This window comes from Bos indicus x Bos taurus, chromosome 2 (genome assembly GCF_003369695.1).
Source record: "Bos indicus x Bos taurus breed Angus x Brahman F1 hybrid chromosome 2, Bos_hybrid_MaternalHap_v2.0, whole genome shotgun sequence".
Classification (NCBI taxonomy): Eukaryota; Metazoa; Chordata; class Mammalia; order Artiodactyla; family Bovidae; genus Bos; species Bos indicus x Bos taurus.
This window is the reverse complement of record NC_040077.1, coordinates 8,630,443-8,642,927: the sequence shown is the minus strand read 5'-3', so window position 1 is coordinate 8,642,927 and position 12,485 is coordinate 8,630,443. Positions and strand designations below refer to the sequence as shown.

Genomic DNA, 12,485 nt, shown 5'->3' with positions numbered 1-12,485 from the left:
CATTTCAAAGATTATTATTTTTAAATTTAGCAATATTGTTTATATTAGAATATTCTGGCAAAGTAGTTGTTGTACAACCAATAAGAAAATAAAGCCTAGAATTATGAACAAGCAAGCATCAGCTGATGGCATAATGCATTTGAATAAGACACATTTCTCAAAGGTGTTTTGATCTAGATATTGGAGATAAAACAAAAGCTTAAAGATATAAAACTGTACATTAAAAACAAAAAAACAAAACTTGCACAAGTGAGCATATCTAATAGAAAAAGGAACCAAGTTATTAATAGTAGACATATCATTAAAGCTCTCTGTTAAGACTTTATGGTTACCTGAATAAGACAAATTTGGCTTCCCCATATAACCGTTCAAATTGTTAAAAGTATATATTTTAAACTTTTACTCTTAGATCTATAAAGTTAATTATATTCTTAGATCTACAGAGTTAAGTATCTGTATTCATATTAAGAGTATTCCGTCTCTGTTGATGCCTAAGGACACTTTGTATCATTTTATTAACCCAGTTAAAAGTATATATTTTAAACTTTTACTCTTAGATCTATAAAGTTAATTATATTCTTAGATCTACAGAGTTAAGTATCTGTATTCATATTAAGAGTATTCCGTGTCTGTTGATGCCTAAGGACACTTTGTATCATTTTATTAACCCATATACCCCTAATTAAAATTTCACACACCAATACATTTTCAGAGATTATTTGCCCTTCAGTTTAAAGATTAGATCAAATATAGATTATACATCTTAAAATTATCATGCACTGGAATTATATATATATATATATATATATATATATTCTAAAACTGTTTTATGAAAGATTTTGCTAGCTTAAAAAATTCTGCAGTATCTCAAAATGGACACAACTTTTAACCTCTGATAGAAATATTATGCTTTTACACATAAACTATGACTCTCTGGGCTGCGTGTTTCCTGCTTGGGTTCTGCCCTGTATATTTACATTATCACAAACATACAAGTCATTTTGTGACTAATTTCCAGAGCACTGAGTCACAGTGTGGCTGTTGCTTATCTTTTCTTTTCTTTTCCTGAACAGTACTGCTCTTGGCTTTCATTTTTCATTAATACTCATACAAATAAGTACTTTACATAAATAATTTTCTTGTTTCATTATAGTTCTGTGGTTGTGTTTTTCTATATTATGTGCTTTCCTCTACTACCAGAAGCTAAGTTTAATATCATTTTATAAGCAACCAGAATACGACAGTACATCATATTAGGTATGTAATCTATTGCTTTAATTCACATAATTATACTTTATATAGTACAACCCTGTTTATTCTTATTTTACTATCTTAGAATATAAGTTTTTGTCTTTGGAGACTTGTAAAATATTTCCTTAATATTTTGAGATTAGTTAATGCTAGAATGAAATAGACAACAGGAATTCTGTTTATACCTTATTTTAAACATCAGCAATTGATGGCAATGAAAGAACTTTCTTTAAACATAAGACTGTCAGTGTCTTATTGTGCTTATTTATATGCGATTAAATAATATTTAAAGGTTAAAAGAAATCTTCAGAAAATTCCAATAAAAACACAATTAGCAAAGAACTGCCAACCCAGGCTTAAAATTATAAACAATGGTACATCTCACCAACTTAAAAAAAAATAATATATTTGCTTAAAATTCAATGCAAAATGCTGAGAATTTAGTTTTGCATTACAATCAACTTATTTACAGAGAAGGGTCAATTTTCATTGTAGGGTTATAGACAATGGTCCTCTCCTACAACTCTTTGCCTCTCAGCACCCTGCTTTTCCTCCAAGAAAAAGAAATAAAGGTTATTTATTGCCAGGTACTCACGAGTAATATCTCTGAAGAAAGTTCTTAGAAAGATTTTTTCAAAGCAGAATTGAGTTCATTTTGTTTTCCCTTCCAGGCAACGAAGAGAGAATTTATCTTGTCTACTTCTTCTTTTAAACAGATGGAGAAACTGGGGCGTGGAGAATAATGAAAGAAATGCAATCTGATCCTGCCTGCAGTGAAAGGGCGAGGTAAGAATTTGACTTTTATCCAGCCCAAAGTCGCTCCCGTCTATTGGAGCAAAGAGCCTCGGAGAACACCCGCAGCTGGAAACAGCCAGGCTTCCTGTTTAGGTCACTGCAACTCTTTTTAAGCTAATTTCGCCAAACTATTCAAAAGCCTTTTCTATTATGGAGGAAACAAAGGAATCAGCTGACACTAAGATTTCAAAATTACTATTTCTTTTATTTCCAAGATTCTTTTTGTAATTAGTTTTAAAAATCCACTTTTCCCCCCTTGTGCTATATATTTCTAAAATTTTACGTATTTGTCATTACATTGTTACTTAATAAAGCGAGCCTTTTTAGCACTTTATTTCTCTTCTAGTTATTTCATCTACATTCTCATTATATTTATGGAAAAATCTGAGGGCTGCTGAAATTCCCTTTGATTAGAGAGCTGATGTAATGTATTGTCAGTTGTAGACTGATGGGCTTCCCAGGTGGTAAAGGAAGAAACAGAACAGGCTCCATCTTGAAAGCAGGACTCCATCTGGGTGACTGTGGACTTTGAGCTAGATGCCCAGTATCTATGGAAATGACATACCAACTGGAAAACCAGGCCCCCTGGATGGAAGAGCCCAGGGCTCCTACCTAGACTCTCTGTTTCCTAAAATAATACCCTAATTATCTGTGTAACCGAATAGAATCATAACTTCTATTATACTTATTGGGGTATGACCACAGGCCTATTGATAAGTGTCCACTGTTAACTACCTAGGCTTAAGGCATATGAATCACGGGTTAACTTTGATTGTATCTTTCTTTTCCTTTGTTCAGACTAGTTTCAGGGAATTTGGGGAGGTGAGTTTGGGCACATACACTTAAGGTATATAAGGTTTTCAGAAAAACTGGTCAGAGTCCTTGGCTAAGAGGAGATTCTGCCTTGGGCCCGCCAGTGCAATAAACTGCACTCCACTATCTGCATTGTTCTTCTGAGTGAGTTTGTTTCCCAGAATGCATGGCTACAACATTGGTGCATTGGTTGGGAAACTCCTCACTTTGAGGAGACAAGTCCCCTTTGGGACTACTCTGAGGCCTTGCAACTCGAATCTTCTAGAAGGGGGAAGGCGCCTCGCCCTTCTGGAAGGATTCTACTTCTCAATGCCCGGACTTTTCACGTTAGCAGGTAGTGGACGGCAGCAGGGGAACTGAGCATTCAAGTGAGGAGGAACCCACCCAGCAGGGTGGAAGAGGGGGCCTGACCACTCCCCTGGGAGGGATTAGAAGGGGCACAGACCACAGGAGCCTGGAATAGGCAGGTGGCAATGATTGCTTGGTACACAGGTTGACAAGAGTGTTAGGGCTTAGGAAGGAAATTTGTGAAGGTCATTTAGGAGGTGGTGTCCATGCCATCTTGGGGAAATTTATGACCAAGCAATTGCCAGGGGATTTTTAGGAGAAGAAACTTGGTTTTTGTGTGCTTATATTCTGCCCTCCCCAAGGAGGTGTCCCATCTGCTATGAAATTCTTGACCCTCTTGGAATTGTCAGGCTAGAAGAAGGGGGATACATAAGTGAGTACAAATTGGCTTTTCCAGAGATGGCCTGGGACATGAGATATTTAACCCATCTGCATTTTCATCTGCACTTGATCAAGCCCACCAAGGCAGAACGAACTTTAAAAGTTAAGGGAGAAACAGTCTTGGATCACGTGGTGTTCTGGTTCGGCTGTGCTGACTGGCAGGTGAAGACACGCTGGTCCCCCTTCTCCCTCTGGGATCTGGCAGGTAACTCTTCTCACCCCAATTAGGAAGGAGGCAGAACGGCAATTTAAGTGTCACTGAGTGGAAATATCAGACGTACATAGGGTACTGAGACCTTCGTAGACAGAACGAAAAGGAAAAGTAGAAGGCCCGAGAAGGTAAGCAAGATGGGGGGAAGTGAATCTAAGGTAACTATATTGGAGTGCATAATTAAAAATTTAAAGAAGGGATTTGGAGGAGACTATGGGGTGAAGATGAAGCCTAACCGCCTCCACATACTCTGTGAGGTCGAATGGCCCCCTATGGGAGTAGGATGGCCACCAGAGGACACCATGAACTTACAAATAGTGGAAGCAGTCTATACAGTAAGAGAGCCGGGACACCTGGATCAATATCCATATACTGATTCACGGCTAGGGTTAGCTCAAGACCCTCCTACTTGGACAAGGTTCTGTATCCAGAAGGGAAAGGGAAAATATTAATGGCACAAAAATTTGACTGATGATCAAAAGGAAAATTCTACAGGATTTGGAAGGGGATGACCTGACCCCTCCCCCATACTGGATAATGACGCGCCCGCCTCCCAGTGCTCCACCAGGACCGGAGGCCGCCTTACTGCCCAATCCAGGGCCAGGTGAAGTTCCTGCAGCAGCCACTGCTCTTCCACCAGCTCTCCCGGAGTTCGTAGAGCCGCCCTTTTGGCAGGCTCCAATCCCAGCAATGGAGACCTCTGGTCAATACCCTCAGAATTCCACCTCAGCTGGACCGCCTAGATTGTATGCCCCTCTCCCGATGAGTACTGATGGGAAGGGGGAAGAAAACACAGCAATTAGACAGAGGCTGCGCTCCGCCAAGGAACAGGGGGAAAGAACCCCACTACAGATGCCCCTCAGAGAGCTACAACAGCCTCTAGTTCAGGACGCATGGGGCCCTACCATCTGCCCCCTGTAGCCTATATTATTGCCAGGCATTTTCCTCTATGGATACATTAAACTGGCAGAGACACGCTCCACTGTACTCGGGGGAGCCACAAGCCATGATTAGGCTAACGGTGACTATTTTTCAAACCCACCATCCTGTATAGGATGACATAATCCAACTACTAGTCTCCCTTTTCAGCACTGAGGAAAGACACAGGATCCTAACTGAGGCCAGAAAATGGTTAAGAGAAATGGCACCTGAGGGTACTGCAAACCCGCAGCGGTGGGCAGAACGAGCCACCCCAGAGGAGAGGCCCAAGTGGGACTGTACACCGAAGAGAGGGGCCACCTGGAGATTGACTGTTAGTCTATTAGACTATTAGTCTCCACACCCGACTAATAGTCGGATGACTATTTTGAGGGGGTCCCCCAAAAGCTATGAGTATTGCAAAACCCTCCAAAGTGATTCAAAGGGAAAGCGAATCACCCTCTGAGTTCTGCAAAAGACTGTTCAAGGCCTGTAGACTTTATACGCCAATAGACCCAGCCAGAGGCTGCTGGGTCTCAGATGGTGATAAATGCAGCCTTTGTGTCTCTGCTAAAGTAACGATTATCTTGCTGCTGCTGCTAAGTTGCTTCAGTCGTGTCCAACTCTGTGCGACCCCATAGACGGCAGCCCACCAGGCTCCCCCATCCCTGGGATTCTCCAGGCAAGAATACTGGAATGGGTTGCCATTTCCTTCTCCAATTCATGACAGTGAAAAGTGAAAGTGAAATCGCTCAGTTGTGTCCGACTCTTAGCCACCCCATGGACTGCAGCCTACCAGGCTCCTCTGTCCATGGGATTTTCCAAGCAAGAGTACTGGAGTGGGTCGCCAGTCTCTAGCCTACCCTGAAAATATCAAATGTGGGGACACCAAGTGACTCATGAATTTTTATACATCCCTAAATGCCCAGTACCTTTGTTAGGAAGGGACTTTCTGTCTAAATTGGGGGCACAAGTGACCTTTCCCCCCACGAAAGACACACTGTTTGAGTGGGCCCAACCACCTATTTATTCTTCCCCTCAGTAACCCCTCAAGATGAATGCAGGTTGCACGATCTCCAGGAAGGGAAACCGGACAGGCTAAACAGTTGAGAGAGAGAGTTAACTCAATAATTCCTTCACGTCTGTGTAGAAGACAACCAACCCCCCACCCCCCACCCTCGCACCCAGGCTTGCAAAACAAATCCCACTGGTAATAGAACTCAAACCCTGTACAATTACATCAGCACCTGCCCTGGGCCTGCCAGACCTTGCTAAGCCGTTTACACTTTACGTGACTAAAAAGGACAAGGTAGCTATGGGAGTATTGTCCCAGATTATGGGGACATGGGACTGACCAGTGACTTATCTCTAATCAGCTGGACAATATTGCCACTAGGTGGCTGGGATGCTTATGGGCAGTTACTGCAGTTGCCTTACTGGTCTGGGAGGCAACCCAGCTGACTTTGGGCCAAGATTTGTTCGTAAAAGTCCCACATGAGCTCAACACTCTCCTGTGAGGGGACCCCCATAAATGGCTGTCGACATCCCAGATTACTCAATATCAGGGACTGTTATGTGAGAACCCCTATGTTACTACTGAGCCTTGTCAGGCCCTGAATCTGGCCACTCATTTCTTGTGGGAGAAGGTGGGCCCTCACAAGATTGCAAGGAAATATGCCAGCAGACCTGACTTGAGAGACCAGCCAATCCTGGACACAGACTGGGTCCTGTACACCAATGGCACCAGCCTGGTGAAACAAGGACAGTGATTGGCAGGATATACAGTAGTCATGGAAGAAACCATCGTTGAGGGTAGCTCTGTCATCACACTGGCCCGCTCAACAGGCCAAACTATATGCTCTAATCCAGGCCCTCCAGCTGTCACAAGGTAAGAAGACAAACATTTACATAGACTCCAGGTATGCTTTTGCCACGCTACAGGGCTCGGTATAAGGAGAGAGGCCTTTGACAGCTATTGAAAAAGATATTAAAAATAAGGAAGAAATTAAGACACTATTAGATGCTTCCTGGGAACCAGAAAGGGTTGCAGTCATACACTGCTGAGGACGTCAAAAAGAGGATACCCCCTGGGCTCAGGGAACAGACTGGCAGATAAGGCTACTAAACAAGCAGCCGAGGGCTTGGGGGTGACAAGTGAAGCCCCTATTAAAGCTCTTATATTGGCGGAGCTACCTGAGCTAACGCTAGACTCTCCAAAATACACTGCAGCCCAAAAGCGACTAGCCAAAGCAGAAGGGGCCATCAAGACTGAAAAGGGATGGTGGGAATTGCCAAGTGGCAAATTCTTGGTACCGGAGGAGCTGCCACCCACTCTGGTAAGCCAAACACACCAAGCGACCCATCTAGGCCATGAGAAACTGGAAGAGCTAATTTGAAAATATTTCTTGGTTCCCCGCCTCTCTTCCCTATGCAGGACAATATCTCAGAACTGCACTGCCTGCTCACAGGTCAATGCTGCCTCTCGGCACAGACAGAAACCTCCAGGGATTCAGGTAAAAGGCATGCTGCCTTTTGAACGCCTGGAAGTGGACTTCACTGAAATGAAACCTCACTGACACTACCGTTACATGCTGGTCATGGTATATACGTTCTCGGGATGGGAGGAAGCTTTTCCTACCCGCACTGAAAGAGCATCAAAAGTAGCCTGGTGCCTGCTTAGGGAGATAGTTCCCAGATTGGGATTTCCTACCAGCATTGGATCGGACAATGGCCCGGATTTAGTAGCTGATTTAGCATAACAAGTAAGCAAAACTTTAAACATCAAGTGGAAATTACATACAGCATATAGGCCCCAGAGTTCTGGGACGGTGGAAGGAACCAACTGGACACTTAAAGAGACAGTCTCCAAGTGGATCTTAGAGACTGACTGTTCCTGGGTGGACTTGTTTCTGATGGCTCTGCTCAGACTCAGGATGACCCCACAGTCCCATGGCTCTTCTCTGTACAAAATTGTGTACGGGAGGCCCCCTCCCATAATAAAACAGGTGCCAACAAATTTGCCTCAGATAAGGGGAGATGAGATTTCACAGCAGATGGAACAACTGGGTAAGGTAATAAATCAGGTAACTAAGTTTGTATAAGAAAGGGTGCCGTTCCCTCTTGGGGAACAGATTCACAAATTTATGCTCAGGGATCAGGTGTGATCAAGGGCTGGAAATACGACTCTTTGGCCCCACATTGGAAGGGTCCATATACTGTTGTTCTAACCAGCCCTACTGCACTTAAAGTTGCAGGTGTCACTCCCTGGATCCACCACATGAGGGTGAAGAGAGCATACCACGCAGACCCAGAGGACGCGGAGCAGACTACACAACAGGACCCCACTGATCCTCGTGAAAGCAAGATCATCTTAAAGAAGAAACAGAGATGAAGCTCTACAATCAACTGCTGCTACAAGGACTTGCTGGTATCATCTTGAAACTAACCATAGTTTCAATACAAAGAGGGACCTGTGCTATGATTAAAGTTGAATGTTGTATATATATTCCTAATTTATCTGGCTATATATCAGCCACCCTAGATGACATGAAAGGTCAGGTAAAAGTTATGTCTGATAATAATCCTCCTTTTTGGACTTCAATCCTATCTTGGGTGAAGGGTGTTTGATGGAAAACCATATAAACCATTGTTATAGTTGCCTTGATAGTTCTGCTTTGTGGACCCTTTATTTTACGATGTATTATGAACTTTGTAACACAAAGGTTGGTGTAGTTTTCCCAAATTGGAGGTCGGAGAGTCAGGGTGCAATATATCACTATGAATGCTGCTCATACTATGAGTTAAGAGCATCAAGAGCGGGGAATGAAGGAGGAAACAGACAGAACAGGCTCCATCTTGAAAGCAGGACTCCATCTTGGGCCAGACTGTGGACTTTGAGCTAGATGCCCAGTATCTATGGAAATGACATACCAACTGGAAAACCAGGCCCCCTGGATGGAAGAGCCCCAGGGCTCGTACCCAGACTCTCTGTTTCCTAAAAGAATACCCTAATTATCTGTGTAACCGAATAGAATAATAAATTCTATTATGCTTATTGGGGGTATGACCACAGGCCTATTGATAATTGTCCACTGTTAACTACCTAGGCTTAAGGCATATGAATCATGGGTTAATTTTGATTGTATCTTTCTTTTCCTTTGTTCAGACTAGTTTCAGGGAATTTGGGGAGGTGGGTTTGGGCACGTACACTTAGGGTATATAAGGTTTTCAGAAACACTGGTCAGAGTCCTTGGCTAAGAGGAGACTCTGCCTTGGAACCCCCTGGTGTAATAAACTGCACTCCACTATCTGCATTGTCCTTCTGAGTGAGTTTGTTTCCCAGAACACGTGACTGCAACAATGGCACAGAGATAAAGAATCTGCTTGTCAATGCAGGGGATAAAAGAAACTCAGGTTTCATCCTTGAGTCAGGAAGATGCCTTGGAATAGGAAATGGCAACCCAACTCCAGTATTGCAGCTTTAAAATTCCATGGACAGAGGAGCCTGGCAGGCCACAGTCCATGGGGTCACAAAGTCATACACACACACGACTGGGAAACTGACTATTAAAGACTGCTAGGCTGTAAACCCTGCCTCAGCTACTTACTAACTTTGCAAGTTTACTTAATTATTTAAACTATTTGGGCCTCAGTTTCTTTTTTCCCCTAATATAATAATAGTAAACGTTCCAAGGATTGATAAGTAGTAAATAGATTAATACATATATATTAATACATATAAGTATACATATAAAGGACTTCAGTTCAGTTCAGTTGCTCAGACATGTCTAACTTTTGGCGACCCCATGAACTGCAGCACGACAGGCTTCCCTGTCCATCACCAACTCGCAGGGTTTGCATAAACTCAGGTCCAAAGAGTCGATGATGCAATCTAACCTTCTCATCCTCTGTCTACCCCTTCTCCTCCTGCCATAAATCTTGCCCAGCATCAGGGTCTTTTCCAATGAGTCAGTTCTTTACAACAGGTGGCCAAAATACTGGAGGTTCTGCATCAGCATCAGTCCTTCCAATGAATATTCAGGACTGATTTCCTTTAGGACAGACTGGTTGGATCTCCATGCAGTCCAAGGGACTCTCAAGAGTCTTCTCCAACACCACAGTTCAAAAGTATCAATTCTTCAATGCTCAGTTTTTTTATGATCCAAATTTCACATCCATAAATGACTATTGGAAAAGCCATAACTTTAACAAGACAGACCTTTGTCGGTATAGTAATGTTGCAGGAAGGGGGACCACTTCGAGGGCCCTTCTCCTCCTGCCCCCAATCCCTCCCAGCATCAGAGTATTTTCCAATGAGTCAACTCTTCACATGAAGTGGCCAAAGTACTGGAGTTTCAGCTTTAGCCTCATTCCTTCCAAATAACACCCAGGACTGATCTCCTTTAGAATGGATTGGTTGGATCTCTTTGAGGTCCCAGGGATACTCAAGAGTCTTTTCCAACACCACAGTCCAAAAGCATCAATTCTTTGGTGCTCAGCTCTCTTCAAAGTCCAACTCTCACATCCATACATGACTACTGGAAAAATCATAGCCTTGACTAGATGGACCGTTTTTGGCAAAGTAATGTCTCTGCTTTTTAATATGCCATCTAGGTTGGTCATAAATTTCCTTCCAAGCAGTAAGCGTCTTTTAATTTCATGGCTGCAGTCACCATTGCAGTGATTTTGGAGCCCCCCAAAATAAAGTCTGACACTGTTTCCACTGTTTTCCCATCTATTTGCCATGAAGTGATGGAACCAGATGCCATGATTTTAGTTTTCTGAATATTGAGCTGTAAGCCAACTTTTCCAACACAGAGGAGACTTGAAACCTACATTACCATGGCCTGGTGTTATCTGTATATATCCATCTCATAATTGTGGGAGATTTTTTTTCTCCTTTGTTGAAACTTTTCTTGTTGCTCTGACTGAGCTTAAGTAATAGAAAAAAGCTCAAATTTATGGCCAGAGTCAGAGCAGGCATTATTAATTGGCCTGGTGAGGGGATCTCATCTAGTTATATCACAGTGACCTGAATATGACTATATATTTTTTTTTAAGTAAATTTTTTCAGGGCCAACCAGATAAAGTCTTGTAGAGAAATTTACCAAGGTAACCCAGAACGAGACACAGGTATTTGGCCACAAACCCAAATTGGATTAATTTCTAAAACTAGCATGGGATCAGGCCTATGATAGAAAAAGATTTGATTTATATGCAAAGGTCTGAGAAGTCAAGAAAATATTATAAACGATCATACGAACCAGGTCCAACACCTTGGGCAAGCTGTCTACCTCTGATGTCGCTGTCTTCTCATCCTGGTGTAGTGTAGTTTTTTCCTGATAAAAAGTCTTTCCCTCCAGGTTGGAGACAGTCCCTTAAATTATGTCTTTTTCCAGTCCTTATTGCAGGTCATGAGGCATCTGATCTTCATCACAAAGATAGATTACTGAGATAAGCTTCAGAAACAAACAGGGTGTTCTTTAAAATTCAATTAAATTTTACATTAATATCACATAACAGCAAAGAACTATCCAAGAAATGAGTCTTACTAGATGCAGACCTCCATTAACAAACTGGGGTTTAACATTTATTGAAACATCTTTTTCTCCCTAAAATTACCCTCATTTTTTATCAACTATAACCCAATTAAGGCTACTTTGTTTGCAAAATAGGTCTGTTCTCACTAATTTTGGTCTGATGACTTATATAACCATAATTGATCATAGACTCTTTATTTTGCTGATACATGTATAGAGTCTCAGACTGAACTTTTAAAATAAGGCAGGGCTGGGAAACTCACACCAAAGGCTTATCACAGATTTTGCCTAACAAATCTAAGTGAATTCTTTCCTTTTTAAGGTCTCAAAAATTCCTTGAGATTTTTCTACCTGTTAGATAACCTTCCTAATTCATTTGATAAACTTACTGGAAACCTAAGAGTTTCCAATTTCTGGAGGAGTCAGAGAGAAAATATAATTGTTTTGCTTTAATGTATAATTTTACCAAAGTATTGGCAAATTAGTTTGAGAGGAAGGTTTTCCCTACTCCCGGAAAACATGAGATTCAAACCTGTAATTTTTCAGACAGAAACCATAAAAGTTATAACCATATTCGCTGGTTCCTTCAGTCCTTTGTTAACTTTTGTGAAGTCATCAGGTTTTCCATTAGAATACAGGGACATATCAGAATGTTAAGAACTCCGTATAATTTTTAGGATATCTGTATTAGAAATTTTACCATACCTTATAACATGAGCGGATTTATTACTCATTTGATAATCTTTTTCATGTAATTTAACCAACCAAATAAACACAGTTTAATATCTCTCTTTGGGATGCTTTAGGGGCCCTCTGAAGCACCTCAAAGTTAACTAGAGGTCAAAAACACTTCAAAAGAATTCGACTTAGGAAGTTTTATCAACAAGATCGATTAAAAGGGTTTAGAACATTTCGTCAGATTTAGTCGACATTGAATGGTGTATCATTTCGCCTGTTGATATGTCACAACCGGTGTAAATACCAAGGCTCAAGGTCTAGTGAAAGTCAGCTCCGCCGTCTTGGACCTAATTGGCTCTAACCAGTTTTCTTATGGCTGTGTCATTCCTAACAAAATCCATTTAACTAACTGATTATAATCCAATTTTGGAAAATCCTGATCATGCATAACTTTTTTTAGTATTCTTTAATACCTTTTTTTTCTCTTTTAACTGAAGACACACTTCCTACTTTCCTTTAGTAACCAAGAACTAACTTTTATATTAGCATTG

The 12,485-nt window shown here is 41.6% G+C and overlaps 1 protein-coding gene and 1 long non-coding RNA gene across 3 annotated transcripts in view; one reads left to right on the top strand and one right to left on the bottom strand.

Moving 5' to 3' along the window:
• The window catches only part of TFPI (tissue factor pathway inhibitor), a 97,491-nt gene extending 95,417 nt beyond the window's left edge, over positions 1-2,074 (bottom strand). Inside the window, exon 1 of one of the 2 annotated variants that reach the window (XM_027555761.1) lies at positions 1,847-2,074. The gene's annotated coding sequence lies outside the window, so the exon portion shown is untranslated. The remainder of the gene's footprint in view (positions 1-1,846) is intronic. The other variant, XM_027555769.1, reaches the window with a different exon arrangement.
• On the top strand, positions 781-8,577 carry LOC113901441. Its single transcript, XR_003513443.1, has 3 exons — positions 781-1,257; positions 1,968-2,037; positions 7,966-8,577. It is a non-coding gene; the product is annotated as an uncharacterized LOC113901441 (long non-coding RNA).
• Positions 8,578-12,485: the final 3,908 nt, after the last annotated feature.